Source organism: Solanum tuberosum, unplaced genomic scaffold, assembly GCF_000226075.1.
Source record: "Solanum tuberosum cultivar DM 1-3 516 R44 unplaced genomic scaffold, SolTub_3.0 scf01152, whole genome shotgun sequence".
In the NCBI taxonomy this organism is placed as follows: domain Eukaryota; kingdom Viridiplantae; phylum Streptophyta; class Magnoliopsida; order Solanales; family Solanaceae; genus Solanum; species Solanum tuberosum.
In genome coordinates this window covers 4,718-9,193 of record NW_006240100.1, presented here as the reverse complement: position 1 = coordinate 9,193, position 4,476 = coordinate 4,718, and the positions used below count along the sequence as shown (strand labels likewise).

The following is a 4,476-nucleotide window of genomic DNA, read 5'->3' as shown; positions in this document are numbered from 1 at the left end:
ATATTATTAGTGTACCTTGAAATGAAAAGTAGAATGAGATAGAAGCAGTACAATTATTTTTCAATCTGTAGATGTAAGAATAGCATAAAATGAACAACATACTACATTTCTCTTATTCTGCTTTGTTATGATGTTGTACACTATAATAGACATTTATCAATAGGAAGAATAGGAACGGGGTTTGTGTTTGCTAACTAACTTCATTCACCATAGACTATTTTTTTTTTTGATAAGGTCTTGAAAGTTTAAAGCAGCAAGTGCTTTTTGCTTTTAGACAACCTGAGAAAATAAAAAATGTGCTTTTATCTCAATACTCCAAAAAATACAAGCAGGTATCATAATCCAGATCTTCTTGATGGCTTTGTCAACTTTCCATAGACTCCAATTCTCATATGCATCCTTAACAGCACAATATAAGCTGAGCTAATGAGTTAGTAAAATCCTGAAGTTGTTCTGCATTAACAGCATGATACAAGTTGGTCCAACTAAACAAATTTTCAGTGCACCTAGTCTTCAAAATGCCTAAAGCAGTTGACTCTCCATCAAAACATCTCTTGTTCCTCTCCAACCAAATACTCCAAAAAATACAAGCAGGTATCATAATCTAGATCTTCTTGATGGCTTTGTCAACTTTCCGTAGACTCCAACTCTCATATGCATCCTTAACTGTGCGGGGTGTGGTCCAATTGATGTCAGAGAGACAAAAAAACATGCTCCATAATTCTGAGGCCACCTCACAATCAAGAAGAAGGTGTCTGAGGGTTTTAGCCTCTTTTTTGCACATATAGCATCTGTTTGGGAATTGGATTTTTCTTTTCTTTATGTTGTCTTAGGTGAGACATGCCTCATATAGAGCTATCCAGGTAAAAAAAACTACCTTAGGTGGTAGCTTGGTCCTCCAAATGAGTTTCCAGGGCCAGTTAGCTATCACGGGGTTTCTAGAGCACAACTGTTGATACCCTTCCTTGACTGTATAAACTCCTTTCTGGTGTCCCCATTTGAGCTTATCGGCTGCCTGGAGATTAATGTGACAATGTTATAGTCTAGCAAAAAGGTCTACCAGATCACACTTCCCAATCGTGCATATTCCTTCTAAATCTCAGATCCCAATTGATCCCTTCTCTATTAGCAGCAATAAGAGAAGAGTTAGGATCTTGAGCAATTCACCATAGACTATTTTTTGTTCCTCCTCCGTCTTGAAAGTTGTAAAGCAGCAAGTGCTTTTATCTTTTAGACAACCTGAGAAAATAAAAAATGTGCTTTTATCTCATTATAATCCTCACATATTAGACATTCACTACAACAAAAACAAATAAATATACACATTCATGGAGTGCTAAAGCTTTTACCGACATTAATTAATTATTATTGGATCTAATGTTGCTATAGGCTTTAGGAACATTTACAAAAAGTGCCAAGTGCCGCTAAAAATATATATTTAGTGGTGATTAAGCTATTGCGGTTAATTAATTGCCGCTAAAGATCATTTGATTTTCTTCTCATATTCACATGTATTTGGCTACCAATGCTAATAACAATAAAATGTCGCCCTTGACCTTTTTCTTTCTATTTTCTTTACTCGCCGTACATTGCTCTTCTAGTTGCATCTCAGGAAGCAGTTGGTTGCAATTTCTTACCTTATCTACAAAAACTGTTTACTTGAACTTACTTTTCCCTAAGACTTAACAGGAGATCAAATCCAATATGCTATGGGAAATAAAAAGAATGACGAAGGGAAAAAAATTCTTCTGAGTTCAATAGGTGGAGTACTTATTAGGCTATTAGCAGAGACACTACCATTGACTCTTGCTTTATAATCTCATTTAAGTACTTTATATGATAAGACTACAAAAAGCTAAACTCGATCAATCTCATCATCCTCTACTGGAGGAGGAATGTTCTGATTCATCATAGTACTATTAGTTTATTGTATTGATTCTGTTGAAGCACGATCCAAAAGAATACTATATATATCCCAAATAGGGAGAAACAAATCATATATTTTATTGATGCACGGAATGTGGTACATTGGAAATCTAGTGGATAGATTTCTTGCAACAAATAAATGATATCCAGACAAATCTACTCCAGGAACCACAGGGTCACAGCAAAAAACACAATGATTGACAGTTCATAATCTAGGTGAATGCAACTCTCTTCAACTCGTAGTAACCTTTTAGAAGACTGAATTATAGGAGATAATTGCATACTAAAATCATAAGATGCAACAAAAGTTTGAATAATACCTTTGATATATGCTTTTTCATTCCATCATTAACTGGCTCATCTAGTGACCTCTCAGGAAGTTCATAAAACGTTGCATTACCTCTGGACCATTAACTTTCTCTTTGTGCAAGTATCTGTGGATGTGCAAAAATCAGAACACCAGAAAGCAGAACTATGTGACGTGGACATGGAATCCTCTGGGTTGTCGATTCTAACCTTTGTTGGACAACTGCTTCCAATGCTAGTCTGAGGTTTTCGTGGAGGATTTTCATCAGTTTCAGACAATTCCAACCGTCTCAAATGAAGCCTAAGATTTTCTTCAACACATTGATAGCAGCAAATTTAACAACAAAACAATGAATATTGAAAGCTTACCCTGAATTTTCAGCCGTCGATATCACTGCTAATTTCATGAAAGCACCAAAGAATTTGGCAACTCAAATTCTTTCTAAACAATCACCTGAAAGTTGTGATATCATAGCCCATAGGAAAATTAAATCACCTCAAAGCAGAAGCCTTAACATATAAAGATTAATCAATTGTTTGGGGAAAATACTATATGAAAAAAAAGATATCACGGGAAAAAAATGCCTACTTACCTAAGTCCACCGTTCAAGTTCATTAGCGCTTTGAATCATCTCCCAAAACAATCAACTCTTGGAACTAATAATAAGCAGAGATGACATGATTTGGTTGTAACAGAACTTCAAGATTCACATCATTGTAACAAAACTTCAAGCTTTTTGTGAGATTTTTCTTCAAAATGTAAATAGACCAGGACAATCTCTTAGGTACTATCAACTTAGTATTCATTTGAATCGGAAGCTTTTTAAAAATGTAATGAAGAACTGAAAACGATGAGCAACCTTACTGAACAAAAGAGATTGATCCAGCCACATTAAAGTAGAATGATCCTGAAGAAACTGATATCATCAAGGAAGATACAACAATATCATGAGATAGAAGAGGGGGATGGAAAGCGACGGGCAAAGCAGAGTGAAAGAGGGCATGAAAGAAGAAAGGATAGATGGGATTAAACTAAAACAACAACATGGACTGAGTAGTTACTAAAAAAGATAGGTTGCGGAGTACACCGAAGACGTGGAAGTAAGTGAATATGACCAAGACAAAATAGGGATAGAAGTACAAATGATTCAACATTTTTCATAGATCAATAATTGTACTACACATTCCTTTTCTTGATCTACTTTATACCAAAGGGAATTTTAATCAATTTTTCTATTGTAAAGATCGTATAATGTGGGGTTGATTTCTACAACATGTCTATATGAGGATACATTCATAAAAAAAAGTTTCATTGTATTTCTCAAATTTAAGTAATATTCTATTGAAAAACCTCACTGACATACATTGTTTTTCCTTGAGTACACATATACATTATTTTCAAGATGGCATCCACAAAATATGTTTGATTCCTTTTAATTGTTCAGTGATACTCATCCGATCATGTGGTAGAATATTTATTTATGACAGAATAAAAACGCCATCTTACTTGTAGTGTTATTCAAAAGTTGTGTTCATCTAACTTTCCAGTAGTAAAGTTACTTGTAGTGTTATTCAAAACACCATCTTACTTTCTATCAACTTCAAGTAAAGAGGACCACTTGGTGTTCAACTCGATGTTCAATATATATAGCTATAAAGACGCACGATGAAAGAATATACTACTTACAACAAACAACATCATTCTTCATAGAAATAAAAATTGCGTTATTAATGGGAAAAAAGGTAGTAGTTGTCTAACAGCTAGCATCCTACTTGTAGAAGGATAAATCAATCAACTCCACATTAGCACGAACTTGATTTATAAAAATTATAGTAATGAAAAAGTATAGCAAGCATATGTTCAAAAAATAAGTTCAAACTTAAACATAAAAATGTGAAATGTCATGAAAATACCATCTACAACACACTGCACAACTTTAACCATTCCAATTTTGTCATCCATTTATTTGTCTGATTTTTCTCTTCTCTTATCCTTCATTTTGGGGTCTTTGAAACGTTATAAGATATATTTTTTCTTCAGGACCTTCAAGATGTGAACTTGATTTGAATAACCAGAACATCAAAGAAAAAACAATAGATAAATGGGAGGGAGGAAGGGGGGTTACCTTGTGTGAAGGTTAGGCCAATTCTAGCTTACATGTAAATTTAATTTTTACAATTTAAAAATAGTGTCAGACATCAAAAAGTGTACCAGGTAATGAAGGCAATTATATGAACAATGTT

The 4,476-nt window shown here is 34.0% G+C and overlaps 1 long non-coding RNA gene across 7 annotated transcripts in view; it reads right to left on the bottom strand.

The window, feature by feature from the left end:
- Window positions 1–246: 246 nt before the first annotated feature.
- Window positions 247–4,476, bottom strand: part of LOC102595115 (uncharacterized) — a 7,949-nt gene continuing 3,719 nt past the window's right edge. For 3 of the 7 annotated variants that reach the window (XR_001472594.1, XR_001472591.1, XR_001472593.1), the window contains 6 exons: window positions 3,093–3,149; window positions 2,826–2,982; window positions 2,602–2,686; window positions 2,443–2,472; window positions 2,247–2,360; window positions 669–1,239 (listed from right to left, as the gene is read on the bottom strand). This is a non-coding gene — a long non-coding RNA (uncharacterized lncRNA). Of the gene's footprint in view, window positions 280–668; window positions 1,240–2,246; window positions 2,361–2,442; window positions 2,473–2,601; window positions 2,687–2,825; window positions 2,983–3,092; window positions 4,277–4,476 lie in introns of those variants that run through there. The other 4 variants (XR_369032.2, XR_001472592.1, XR_001472595.1 and 1 more) reach the window with 4 other exon arrangements.